General features: G+C 48.4%; 1 protein-coding gene and 1 long non-coding RNA gene across 5 annotated transcripts in view; one reads left to right on the forward strand and one right to left on the reverse strand.

Annotated features, from left to right (window-relative positions):
• NOD1 (nucleotide binding oligomerization domain containing 1) overlaps positions 1-12125 on the reverse strand; it is a 42627-nt gene extending 30502 nt beyond the window's left edge. For 3 of the 4 annotated variants that reach the window (XM_075921950.1, XM_075921947.1, XM_075921949.1), the window contains exon 1: positions 11300-12125. The gene's annotated coding sequence lies outside the window, so the exon portion shown is untranslated. Of the gene's footprint in view, positions 1-11239 lie in introns of all 4 variants that reach the window. The other variant, XM_075921948.1, reaches the window with a different exon arrangement.
• The window catches only part of LOC106732194 (uncharacterized), a 31914-nt gene that overhangs the window by 4269 nt on the left and 15405 nt on the right, over positions 1-12240 (forward strand). The window contains exon 3 of the long non-coding RNA XR_001368456.3: positions 9374-9525. This is a non-coding gene — a long non-coding RNA (uncharacterized LOC106732194). The remainder of the gene's footprint in view (positions 1-9373; positions 9526-12240) is intronic.

Below are 12240 nucleotides of genomic sequence, written 5' to 3' on the forward strand. Positions count from 1 at the left end.
TTAGAATGAAGTGGTGTTTGAAAAATGGTTTAGTCATCAAAGTTTATTAGTATTACACAATAAGATTCTTCTGACAAGAGAAATAGCAAAGTGGCTTCCAGTAAGCTAAGTGAAGCAGAAACCAGCCAACCGAGCTGCAGGGATAATCTGAATGGTGTAATGAAGACAGATTGGTCTAACAGACACAGATCACTTATTTGTGGCGGAAAATGTTAGCCAGGCTGTTTAGGTTTTATTACGTCCAGTTAAAGGAATGGACATTTAGAACTTGTCTAGGCTAGAGATTTACCCCAGTTTTAGCCAATGAGAACCAATCACTACTGCAACTGCACTTGTGCAAAGCAATTCTCAGGTGATTCAGGGGGACAGTGGAGCTATGCAAATTTACATCAGCTGTGAATCTGGCTCTCAGTGTACATAGGCAAAGTCATTACAAACTTCATCAGTGCGAATCACATCCTATCCCAGTTTCAAGCAGCAGTAAGCTGCATTGGTGCATACTGCATCTTCTAGTGTGGCTACAAAAGAGTCCTGTGAGTCTGCACTGGTGTCTGGATACTATAGATGAAATCCCCAGTACGAATAAGACTTTATATATAGTTGGAAAGGGAAAGAAGGTGAGGTGGATGTGGAAAGTTTTCTGCATTGTAAATGCCTTGGGAAACTATATACACTTTGAAGCAGCTACACTCCCTTTCCTGCAGAGGGGAGAGAGAGATTTTCTCTACTATTACTACAGTTAGAAACCTAAAAGTGTTACCAAAATCTCACTGGAACAGCTGCATCATTTCACCCAACATTTTCCACCTTGGAATTATAGTGCATACTTAGAGCTCAATTTGTAAATTCTCAGGAAGTATTCAGAATGGATCTGACAGTGATCATGTAAGAAGTCTACTTCTCAGCTGGTAAATTAAATGTAGGTACAATAAAACTCCAATGGTCCGGCATCTGATGGTCCGGCACCATCAGGAACCCGGAAGTGCTCCGGGCAGCCGGACCATTGGAGCTACTCTGCCACCAGCTTCCCCGATTCAGCCGCTGCTAAAACTGACCAGCGGCTGAATTGGGGACGCCTAGGGTAGAGCAGCTGGAGTGCTGCCGGGTTGGTCCCGTAGCGCTGCCCCTCGGGGTTGCGGGGCCCAACCCGGCAGCACTCCAGCTGTCCCCGATTCAGCCGCTGCTGAAACTGACCAGCGGCTGACTCCAGGAAGCCCGAGGCAGAGCTGCTCTGCCCCCGATCAGTATCAGCCCCCGATCAGTATCAGCAGCGGCTGACTTGGGGACACCTGGGGCAGAGCAGCTGGGGTGCTGCCGGGTTGGTCCAGTAGCGCTGAGGAGTGGCGCTGTGGGACCAACCTGGCAGCCCCCCAGCTGCTCTGCCCCAGGCGTCCCCAAGAGCAGCTGGGGTGCTGCCGGGTTGGTCTCGCTGCGCCAAGGGTCAGCGCTATCGGACCAATACGGCAGCACTCCAGCTGCTCTATTGCAGGCATCCCCGATTCAGCCGCTGCTGAAACTGACCAGCAGCGGCTGAATCAGGGACGCCTGGGGCAGAGCCGGACTATCGGAAGGGGGGGCTATGAGGGGTCTGGGGTGGCATCCCCCCCACCCCAGACCCCTCATAGTCCCCCCTTCCGATAGTCCGGCAAATCTGATAATCCGGCACCTCCTGGGTCCTAAAGGTGCCGGATTATCGGAAGTTTAGTGTACAATGCTTGTACCAAAATAGTAATTATATATATTTTACTATATTGCTATTTAAGTACAGTATTAGTAATTGTAATTAATTATAATCCAATTTTGTCAGTTCTCTCATGGATACAATAGCTGGTGTTTGAAATCCAAAAACACAGCCTTTTTTAAAATAAGAGCAGTTTCGTTCCTGTTCCTCCCACATTATCTTTAAGCCTCACAGCCACACATAATGATCAGCGAAATGGCAATAGCTTATCTAGATGAAAAGGGCCTTGGATCTCTCTCAGGGGAACATTAACATAACATTAATACATGGAGGCTTGCTGATTTCATGCATGCTAGGGTGTACAGTTCTGACTCTCCAAGAAGTCCCATTGGCTGTAACAATGAGACCAAGATGTGTATTCTGTAGCAAGCCTTTTCTTAGCACACAGTTCTAGTGATCATACTGTGGCTCACTTAACCATGGATGGGGTGGGATGGGGCAACGGCTAATGCCAATGCCTGCACAAATTTCAAATCCATAGCTTTGAACTGCGGGACCCTAGGGCAGTTGCTCCCTTTACTCCCCCTTCCTTCCATGCGTTGGTGGGCCTGGATCATCCAAGGAGTTTAAAAGCAAAGGAGAGAAGTGAATTAGAGCAATAGGCAGGTGGAAAGGATCTGTAGGACAGGGGAAACACAAGCAACCCTGGAAACAGGGAAAAGAGCATGAATTGCTGGGGATTGGGGGTGTGAAAGATTAACTGGTTAGCTTCATCCTTAATGGGGGGAGGCTTACCAGTTCTGGTTAACAGATGGGAGCTGGAGCAACTCCCCACTGGCTGCAAGCAGGGGGATGCTCCAACCCCTTAAGGCTTGCCATGGACAAGTACACTCCGGTCTAGCCAGCGCATCCCCTTTGTGCGGTGGGGTGAGCGCACCTTCCCGCCCACCCCCATTTAATCGGTTAACCAGGTAAATATCACGTTTAACCAGTTAACCAGTTAACCAATTAAATGGAGTTTTACATCCCTACTTGTTATAATGGACTATGGGAGAGGATGGGTGGGGACTGAGGCAAGAGAGAAATGAAAGGGGGACAGAGGTCAAGACTTGCCAGAGTAAGTAGACACAACATACATATACTTTACACTTACACCGAGGCGTCGGACAATCACTGAGCTGGAGTCACAAGGCTGAGTAAGATGATGCTATTTTGACGTTAGTGAGTCTGCTGATTACAACAGCTCTTTAAAATGGTAATCTTTGTGCAGCCAAAAAATATGGGCTCTTCTTTCTACCATTTACATTCTCTTTTTGCTCAAAGTGTTCCCTCAAATCCCGTCACAACTGCCACTCCTGCCTGCCATTTCCTCACCTGGTGATGCAAGAAACTCATCTAATTTTCTGGTAGTGAAAAATATTGTGTTTCACTGATACTGTAAATACTTATTGCCAAAAGAGCTTATTGGAGGCCCTTAACTTACATGCAACAGGGAAAGGGGTGCAAGAACATGAAGTATTTAATCCACTAAATTTGGCTTCTGATTAAATTGTCTATTCACTGACGAAGGCTACGTCTACACTGGCCCCTCTTCCGTAAGGGGCATGTAAATTTCAAGAGTCGTCGTAGGGAAATCCGCGGGGGATTTAAATATCCCCCGCGGCATTTAAATAAAAATGTCCGCCGCTTTTTTCCGGCTTTTAAAAAAGCCGGAAAAGAGCGTCTAGACTGGCCCCGATCCTCCGGAAAAAGTGCCCTTTTCCGGAGGCTCTTATTCTTACTTCAAAGTAAGAATAAGAGCCTCCGGAAAAGGGCACTTTTTCCGGAGGATCGGGGCCAGTCTAGACGCTCTTTTCCGGCTTTTTTAAAAGCCGGAAAAAAGCGGCGGACATTTTTATTTAAATGCCGCGGGGGATATTTAAATCCCCCGCGGATTTCCCTACGACGACTCTTGAAATTTACATGCCCCTTACGGAAGAGGGGCCAGTGTAGACGTAGCCAAAGAGTATACAAGTGGGGGAAGTAAAATTAGTCTGAACAACAAGTTTGCCCAAGGCAACTTAGTTTTTAAAGTAAAGGAAAAACTAATTTAAAAAAATGGTTTCTCTTTAAAGAAAGAAATTAAATGAAAAATCCAACCCATATTATTTCTGGTCTGACTGTCCAAAACAGACCATTCCTATTGACTCAGTGAAAATAACAACTATGACACATCACTGGTTGAACTAGTTTCTGGAAGCTGGAAAACCTATTTATTAGGGCTGTTGATTAATCACAGTTAATTCACACAATTAACTAAAAATTAATCACAATTACTCAAAGTTTTAATCATGCTGCTAAACAACAGAATACCAATTGAAAGTTATTAAATACTTGTGGATGTTTTTCTACATTTTCAATTACAACACAGAATACAAAGTGTACAGTGCTCTTGCAGTATTATTACAAATACTTGAACTGTAAAAATGATAATAGTATTTTTCAATTTCTCTCATACCAGGAATCCGGGCTCTGTGCAGTGCTGCCGCTTTGAAGTACTTCCATAGGCATACGCAGCACATGTCATTAGGGCGTGCACCCAGGGAATTTTATTTTATTTTTTAAAGGCGAACATTTATTGAATACAGCCGCTCCCCAAGTTGTGAACGTTCGAGTTACGACCGTTCACACTTACGACCAAAGCTTCCATGGAGCAGTCGTAAAGGCAGTCCCCGAGTTACGAACGCGACCCATGTTTACCAACAGTGCGGTCGCATGTAACTCAATGGGGTCCGAGTTACGAACAGTTCGAGCTACGGCCAAGTGTTTGGTCTGTAACTCATTTGTAACTCGGAGAGAGGCTGTACTCAATCATAAACTAAAGAAACTAAAACTTAACTAAACTTAATTTTTTTTAAATTAACAACTAAACTTTACTTAAAAAATACAAGCTTAAGTATGGGACATTGTGCTTCTTTGTTTGTTTGTTACATGTGCAATTCAGTGCTTATTGCATAATACAGCAATCCATACTTTAAAACTAAAAGAGCGTATCATGTGATTAAATTAAAATCCAAAGCCACTTTTTTTGAGAGACATTATAGGGTTACCAGGTAGTCTTAAAAAAAAATATCGGACACACTTCATGGGGGGGGGAGGGGAGGTACCGGCCTGTAGGGGAGCGGGGCTGGCCGGGAGGAAGGGGCGGGGGGTAGGGAAGCAGAGCTGGCGGAAGGGGAGGGGTTGGGGACTGGCTGGGGGAGATTGGGGGGGGGAGCGATGTGAAACAGAGCTGGTCGGTTGCGGGAGGGGAAGGGTGGAGCAGGACTGGCCGGGGGAGATCGGGGGGAAGGGAGTGCGGCCAGCGGGAGCAGGGCTGGCTGGGGGAGCTCAGGAGGAGGAGGGGAGAACTGGTCAATGGAAGCAGCGCTGGCGGGGGGTGCAGCAGAGCTGGCCGGGGAAGATCGGGAGGAAGAACCAGCCAGCAGGAGGTAGAACTGGCAGCGGGGGCAGGTGTTGGGTACAGCAGGGCTGGCCGGGGGAGATCGGGAGAGGAGGGGAGAACTAGCCGCCAGAAGCAGGGCTGGCGGCAGGTGCAGCAGGGCTGGCCGGGGAAACTGTCATCGGCATGGAAGCATGTTCTTTGGAATGGTGGTCAAAGCATGAAGGGGCATATGAATATCTATCATACCTGCCACATGCAAACACCTGCTCTCATTTTCAGGTGACATTTTAAATAAATAGGCAATATTATCTCCCATAAATGTAACCAAACTTATTTGTCTTAGCGATTGACTGAACAAGAGGTAAAATTGAGTGGACTTGTTGGCAATAGGGATGCAGCAAATGCTTATCGGCTAGTCAGTCGACTAGTTGATTCCCCCCCCCTTGCTGTCTCTATCAGATAGAGGCAGCAAAGCGGGGGGGGAGGATACTTCAAAGCAGCAACGCCACACAGCTAAGCCCGGGATCAGCTTTGCGGCGCTGCCTCTCTGAAATGCAAAAGCAGCGTTCAAAGGGGCAGTGCCGCACAGCTGATCCCCGGCTCAGCTGTGCGGCGTTGCCACGCATGGAGCCCCGAGTCAGCTGGGAACTCCCCAACCCGGGATCAGCTGGGAGTCCCCAGCTGATCCCAGGTTCTATATGGCATTCAAATTGGCAGCGCAGCATGGAGCACGTGGTCAGCGATGGACTCTGAGTCCCCCGCTGACTCCAGGCTCCATGAGGGCGCTGCTGCTTTGAAATGCACAAGAGCCTCCGCTGGGATCTCTTGTACATTTCAAAGCTGGCACGCTGCATGCAGCCTGGAGACAGTGGGACTTCCCACTGACCCTGGGCTGCACGTGGAGTTCCGCATTCCTCCTTGGAAATGTGTAAGAGCCCCAGTAGGAGCTCTTGTACATTTCAAAGGAGGAATGCGGAAGTGTCTATCAACTAGTCAAGTAGTCGGAAATTCCTAGTAAATTAACCGTTACTTAACATCCTTAGTAGGTGCTAAAGTTTTACATTGTTTTATTTTTGAGCACAATTATGTAACAAAAACTAATCTACATTGTAAGTTGCACTTTCATAATGAGATTGCACGACAGTACCTGTATGAGGTGAACTGAAAATTATTCTTTTTTTTTTTACTGCAAATATTTTTAGTAAAAAAGTGAGCACTTTGCATTTTATGTTGTCATTGAAATCAATACTTTTGGAAATGTAGAAAAACAATATTTTTAATAAATTTCAATTGGTGTCATGGCCCCTCCATGCTTATAAAAATTGGCTTATGAATATGAATATGTATAACTCAAAGATGCTTTAAGCAAAATGCATCATGTAACACATCATCTGAATGTGTATATTCTATTTCTGTGCACGTATCATTCTTCTGTGTCAAGCCACCTGATGCTGGAACCCTTTTTGGATCTTGTACTTTTCCACTCATGATGAGAAAAGTTTGACCTGAACACAAAGAATTTCCACTACACAAAAGGGATATAAAGGTGGCAAAAGGGATATAAAGGTGGGAAAACAAACAATAACGGGGTGGCCAGATGCCAGGAGACCCCCTCCCTTTACCATCCAAAATGCCTGATAGAAACATCTACATCAGAACAGGGAGAAGAGTTGGGCCCGTGCTAAGAGGCAGCTTAGTTTGTGAAAGAGGTGATTAGAACCACTATTAGGTTAAAAATTTGCATTTAACAAGTTTCTTAGCATATAGGGTTCACTGACGTGTTTTATTTTGGCTTTTTACTTTGATCTGCCTGTTATCACTTGCAATCACTTAAATCCTTTTTATACTTAATAAAATACTTTTGTTTATTATCTAGCCCAGCGTAAATAACCGTTACTGGGGGAAGAGAGGGGAGCAAACACTGTGTATATCTCTCATTTGTAAAGGGGGTAGACTTTATGAGCGTTCTCTGTGTAAAACTTTTATAAAGAGTAAGACACATTTATCTGGAGTTTTGGTCCTCTTTGAGGCTGTGTTCCTGGGTTCAGCCAATGACCTTATAGCTGAGCCTTCCCAGAGCTGAGCTGCTTGAGTGTCTGTGTTGCTCTGCTGGGGCGCTATTACCTCACCTCTGCCTTGGCAGAGAGAAACCACAGCTTCTGGTATACTGTCACAGCAGGACAGTAAGATAGGGTACCAGAGAGCAGGTAGGTGGACATCAGTGACATGAACAGCACAGAGGGTAAGAGTCCCAAGGGGCCCTCTGATCAAACCCATCACAATTGTTGTTCTCAGAGGAGTAGCCATATTAGTCTGTAACTTTAAAAACAAGTAGTCCTGTGGCATCTCATGATACTATATATGCATTTTTGTTAGTCTCTAAGGGTATGTCTACACTACCCTCCTAATTCGAAATAGGAGGGTAATGTAGTCATACCGCAATTGCAAATGAAGCCCGGGAAATTCAAATCCCGGGCTTCATTTGCAATTGCGGTATGACTACATTACCCTCCTATTTCGAATTAGAAGGGTAGTGTAGACATACCCTAAGGTGCCACCGGACTATTCGTTGTTATTTAACAGTGCAATTCAAACTGTGATTAATCACAATTAATTTTTTGGGTCAAGGTAATTTGTTTTGAGTTAATTGCACGAGTAAACTGTGATTAATTGACAGTAGTAGAAACTTTCCATGCTTGGTCTCATAGGAGTTGGAGCAAAATTTGTTCCTGTCAAGGAACATGTGTTTATTAAGTGGTTAAACAGGACCTAGCTAACCAGGGCCCTGATCAAGGTCTCAAGGGGCTACTGTGATACAAACTGTAATAATATCCACTGAGTTTTGATGGAAGCATGTCAAAGATCCTGGCTTCTCCTCCGCTGACCCACAGAGCCTCAGCTTAATTAAGAGGATGGGGAGGGCCAAAGGGCCCCTACTGCTCACTTTTACATCTCCCCTAACCCAGTTCTGCCGGCTTCTGCTTCTGCCCTCTTCCATCAGTAGGGAGAGCATCAGCATGCAGCCTAAATCAGTGGCAACGTGCGGGGCACAAGGAGGCACGTGCACCCTTCAAGTGCCAGGGCAGGAGGGGCAAAGGGCCAGCCAGCCAGGCTGTGTCTAGACTGCATCCCTTTTCCGTAAAAGGGATGCAAAGTAGACACATCGCAATTGCAAATGAAGCGGGGATTTAAATCTCCCCCGCTTCATTTGCATAAACATGGCTGCCGCTTTTTTTCCGGCTCAGAGTTTTGCTGGAAAAAAGCGCCAGTCTAGACGGAGATCTTTCGGAAAATAAAGCCTTTTCCGAAAGATCCCTTATTCCTTATTTTAAGAGGAATGCAGTCTAGACACAGCCCCAGAGTCTCTGGCATCCAGCACTTGCAGCAGGGGTCCAGCCCCCCTGCACTCACTGGCAACAGTGTGAAAAGCGGAGCTACGTGGGCCCAGCTCACTCTGCTCTCCTGACACACTGATCTGGGGAGGGCCGGGACCATCCCTATGCTTTAGTGGCAGGAAGTGGAGCGACACGGCTGGGGGAGCAGAGCGAGCTGAGGCCACGTTGCTCCACTTCCTCTGCCACTGCCGGTGAGCGTGCTGGACTCCTGACCCCTTAGTCCGCCGGGCCATATAGGTCGCAGGATGTGGGACGGGGTAGGGATGTAAAGGGTTAGCCAGTTACCCACTAAGCATCACATTGATTGGGTGATGCTTATGGGCAACCGGTGGCCTGGCCAGGCTGGAGCAGCCCCCCTGCTTGATGTGGGCAGTGGCTGCTGCTCCATCCCAGCCAAGCCTGCCATACCATGGGCTGCGGGGGCTGCACCATCCCAGCTGGGCTGGAGCAGCTCCCCACCCATGGTGCAGTGAGCCTGGCCCAACTGGAGCAGTCCCCGCAGGCTTGGCTAGCCAGAGCAGCCCATGCACAGCAGGCCCCGTCGGACTGGAGCAGCCCCCTTCCTGTAGCACCGCCAGCCACAGGCAGGCGCTGCTCCAAGGTTAATGGGTTAAGCCTAGCGTTTAACCCTAGGCAGGGGCAGAGCAAGGCAGGGAGGGGGGATGGAACAGGGGTGGGAGAAAGGCAGACAGGAGGCGAAGGGTATTGTCCCCACACTTCCTTGGGCCAGGGGGTAATCACGTGGCTGGTGAGCATTCCATCTTAATCAGCAGATGCCCCTAAACTATGTTTATATGCAATTGATATTTATATGTATGAATGTATTCGAGTTTACTAGACATTGACTGGCATCATCCTTTTTTTTCTTCTTAGAAGAAGGAGATGGAACTGAGTTGAACCAAAGTAGCAGGGCTCCCACTCTTGTGTTTCTTTCATCATCCTGCTGAGGGCCATATTCCTTCTTACATGAATCATGTGGAAAGCTTGATCATTCTGGCATTGCTACTGGCATCCAGGAAAAAGAGGTAACTTACCATCTGTTATTTGTAATGTAGCTCTACTGTATTACTGCAAATCTTTTCCTCTGCCAGCAGAGGAGCAGCCAGGTTTGGCTTTTTCTTTTGCCTTTGCTACTGGAGCTCCTGTATTAGCCTATAGCAGTTGGGCTGAAATCTCTGCCTAAAAGTTGCTCAACGCACTTTCCACTGTAACGTGTCCTCTGCCAAATTTCTGAAGAATGGGAGTGTCTTTCACTGAAGAGATGTGAAACTCAAGCCTTACAATTTAGAAACATGGATTCACAAAGTACAAATATTAGATGAACAAAGTTTAGACAAAAACACCAATTTAAACTAGACTAAGAAACTTAAACACACTGAAACTATAGAAAACATTACTGTCTCCATGTCACCTAGTAATTTGAATTTGGCTGTATCTCACTGACCAAACTCCTGATGAGGACACATGCGGACAAAATGAGAGAGGTTCCCATAATACACTTTCCAAAATGGCTAAGAAAATTCAATTACATTTAGTTAATTTTTCTAGACTTCATTAATTAACCTTGTAAATTTCTCTAGCTTTTCTCTCAGCTCCACTAACCCATTTGCCTCACTATTCCCTCCTCACATACTTGCTTCACTGGCCCATCTCCCACACAATTTATTCTCACATTATCTGATACCTCCTTTATTTCTTGCTCCTTTCCTTCTTTATATCACCTAAATTCTAAGGCCAGGCTTCTTGAAAAATTTTGTTCCCACAGCACTGAGTGTCTGAGTGCTTTGTTTTCCTCCCAATATCTTTCCAAATTAAACAATTCAATTTTGGAAAAGCCAGTAAGAGGCAAAGAACCAACAAACCTATTAGTGGGAAACATGGATCTCACACAGCCCAGGACAAGACTGGAGGGGTAAAGAAAATTCTTCCATTTCCCACAACACATCCTCGGAGTCTAGTAATTTATCTCAGTCCTTACTATTCTTTTAACACACCACTTCTTTGCATTTAATAAGGATCTTTAAGGGATATTCATTCACATCTCTGCAAATGGCCATTGGCCCACTTGGCTACGGTGTGTCTGCTCCCATCACTGTTTTAGAAGAACTGTGCTTTTTAAAAGACACTCAACTCTTTTATTTTGCATAAATCAGCGGCATCTCAAAACCTATCACAGAGATCTCTGGGAAGGAAGTGCAAGAGCCAGCCAGCCACCTTGAGATTTGAGCCATAGTGCCTTGCAGTTCTCATTCACCTCTCCGAGGCCTCACCCACAACAGTATGGCATTCTCCCCACAGCACTGTCACTCACCCCTCCCTCATTCCTGCCCCAGGCAGCCCCCCACTCAGCACTGTCACACCCCCCCCACACGCTCCTGCCCCAGACAGCCCCATAGCCAGCACTGTGACCCCCCCTCCTGCCCAGTCAGCCCCATAGCCAGCACTGTGACCCCCCCTCCTGCCCAGTCAGCCCCATAGCCAGCACTGTGACCCCCCCTCCTGCCCAGTCAGCCCCATAGCCAGCACTGTGACCCCCCCCTCCTGCCCCAGTCAGCCCCATATCTAGCACTGTGACTCTCCCCACGCTCCTGCCCCAGTCAGCCCCCTCCAGCACTGGGATCCCTCCCCGCTCCTGCCCCAGGCAGCCCCATACCCAGCACTGTGACCTCCCCCACTCCTGCCCCAGGCAGCCCCTCCCCCCCAGCACTGACACCTCCCCCGCTCCAGGCAGCTTCATACCCAGTACTGGGACCCCCGTTCCCCGCCGGGCACTGCACTGGGGGCGCGGCCGGGACTCACCGCGGCGCGGGACACGGAGTGAGAGGGAGGAGCGAGGCGCTGCCCGGGCCCGGCGGACTCTGGGGCCGGAGTCCCGCCCCGCGCTGCTCGGCTGGGCGCTTCCCCCTCGCGGGTGCCCGACGCTGCCTGAGCGAGCTGCTGCCCCGACGAGCCAGACGGTTTCGCAACCCCAGGCGCCTCCCCCGCTCCGGGCGCAGCGGCTCCTTCTGCAGCCGCCTGCGCCCCAGCCAGCGCGAGCTCCTAGGACACCGCTCGTCTGGCGCCTGAGCCCCCTTTCTCCCTGCCCCGGCCGCCCGGAGCCTGGCTGCGCGGGGGGCTTTCCCTCCACAGCGCCTGCTGAGCCGGGAGCCAGGCCCGCAGCCGGCGTTAAGGAAGGCGAGAGTTACACCTTCCAGCCACCCCCCACCCAGCCTGCAGCTGGGCCAAGCCCTAGCCCTGCTGACCCCTGCAAGCCCGTCTCCCCCCAGGGTATCTGGGCTGGAGAACGCAGCCACACCCAGGGAGGGCCAGCTCACTTGAGAGCTGGAGCGGATGCAAACGCTGTTCACTTTTTTAAAGCTGTTTCTAAGCTTTTTCTAAGTATTCAGGCTTGTCTGGGTGGTGCCGCCGTACTAGGAGCATCCAGAAATGGGTGCTTTGGAAGAGCATTACTGCCCCCACAGTGCCCAAGAGCTAGAAAAACATGCCCACAGAAAATATGATTCAACTTCTGGCTTGTATAGTTGAACTTGCAGGAAGAAGGCTGACAGACTTTAGGGCAGGGCAGCCTCATACTGTTGTTTCTACAGTTATCTACAACTGCTGAAAGTGACGGCTTCCTGCGGTGGCCATGGGCCACACTTGGCTGGATACCACAAAAACAGAATCTTTAGGTATCAGCCTGCAAGCGCTCTTGTCCGTTCCCACTCCACCCATACCCTTTAAAAACAAGCATAACAACT

Source organism: Pelodiscus sinensis, chromosome 2 (genome assembly GCF_049634645.1).
Source record: "Pelodiscus sinensis isolate JC-2024 chromosome 2, ASM4963464v1, whole genome shotgun sequence".
NCBI lineage: Eukaryota > Metazoa > Chordata > Testudines > Trionychidae > Pelodiscus > Pelodiscus sinensis.